Here is a 1790-nt window from a genome sequence, read left to right as displayed (position 1 = left end):
CCCTCAGCCCTAATGTAGGCAGTGTTAATATGATCTTTGGATAGCATTTTACTCAGCCTGGCGGCTTCTCTGCAACTTTCTATCGCCATGGGTCCTTTTTAGCTTTCCTGACTGCTTTTTTGTATTCTTTCATAATGTCTTTATATGGCTGCCAGATTTTGGTTCTAAAACTCTCATTGAAAGTTTTCCTTAGTTGTGTTCTCAAACTCTTAAGTTCACTGTTCCACCAAGGAAGAGACTTTCTCTTTTTCAAAACTGTTAGCGGAGTAGATTTATTAGAAGTTGTGGTTAAAATTTTTTCCAACTTCTCTACTTCTGAATCTAATTCCTCAGGATTTCTGATACTCTTGTTGCCTCCCTTTTCAAGGCATTTTGTTACTATACTGGTAAATTTTCCCCATGCCGTTCTTCTAGGGTTCCGGTATGTGAGAGGCGCACTGTACTTCTCGCGGATGCTGAAGAGTATCCAAAAGTGATCCGACATGGAAAACTCATCGGATACCCTCCAGTTATCCACAATGAGACTGTCTGTGTCTGTTGATAGCGTGAGGTCAAGCACTTCCTCCCACCCCGGAAATCTATCCGAGCTTGGGAAAGTAAATGTTGGCTTATCGCCCTTGTTGCAAATACTTAAATTACTATTCAAAATATACTGCAAGAGTGACTCACCTCTGGTGTTTATATTGGAGCAACCCCATACGGTGTGTCTTGCGTTTGCATCACACCCTATTAGGACATCATCCCTCCTATTCTCCTCTACTAGTCTGACGAGCGGGGCCGGTGGTAAGTCTTCGTCATGGGCCAAGTAGGCCGAGACCAAGAAGAAGGGCTTTTCCTTCTGTTCCACCTTTACCACTGTGATATCTTCTTCTTCTTCTTAATTGGCGTGGAAACCGCTTAAGCGATTATAGCCGAGTTAACAACAGCGCTTTTCGCTACGTGGCGCTAATTGGATATTCCAAGCGAAGCCAGGTCCTTCTCCACTTGGTCCTTCCAACGGAGTGGAGGTCTTCCTCTTCCTCTGCTTCCCCCGGCGGGTACTGCGTCGAATACTTTCAGAGCTGGAGTGTTTTCGTCCATCCGGACAATATGACCTAGCCAGCGTAGCCGCTGTCTTTTAATTCGCTGAACTATGTCAATGTCGTCGTATATCGCCGTGGCCAATGCGCAAAGGACTATAATCTTCCGCAGAACTTTTCTCTCGAAAACTCGTAACGTCGACTCATCGGTTGCTGTCATCGTCCAAGCCTCTGCACCATATAGCAGGACGGGAATTATGAGCGACTTATAGAGTTTGGTTTTTGTTCGTCGAGAGAGGATCAATTGCCTACTCAGTCGGAAGTAGCACCTGTTGGCAAGAGTTATCCTGCGTTGGATTTCTAGGCTGACATTGTTGGTGGTGTTTACGCTGGTTCCCAAGATAGACAGAAATTATCTCCACGACTCCCCAAAGTTGGTGACTCGTCAACAGTGACGTGAGAGCCAATGTAATGAGACGACTGTTTGTTTGATAGTGCGGGAGATATTTCGTCTTGCCCTCGTTCACTGCCATACCCATTTTCAGATGCTTCTTGTCCAGCCTGGAGAAAGCAGAACTAACGATTTTATGCGGGGATTAGACCGATGATATCAATATCATCGGCATACGCCAACAGCTGTACACTCTTATAGAAGATGGTACCTTCTCTATTTAGTTCTGCGGCTCGAACTTTTCTCCAAAAGCAGGTTGAAAAAGTCGCACGATAGGGATTTAATATAATTTTCTATTTTATTGTTTCACTTTCAGTTTT

Source organism: Bactrocera tryoni, chromosome 3, assembly GCF_016617805.1.
Source record: "Bactrocera tryoni isolate S06 chromosome 3, CSIRO_BtryS06_freeze2, whole genome shotgun sequence".
Classification (NCBI taxonomy): domain Eukaryota; kingdom Metazoa; phylum Arthropoda; class Insecta; order Diptera; family Tephritidae; genus Bactrocera; species Bactrocera tryoni.
The sequence above is the reverse complement of the archived record's forward strand: the minus strand, read 5'-3'. Positions refer to the sequence as shown.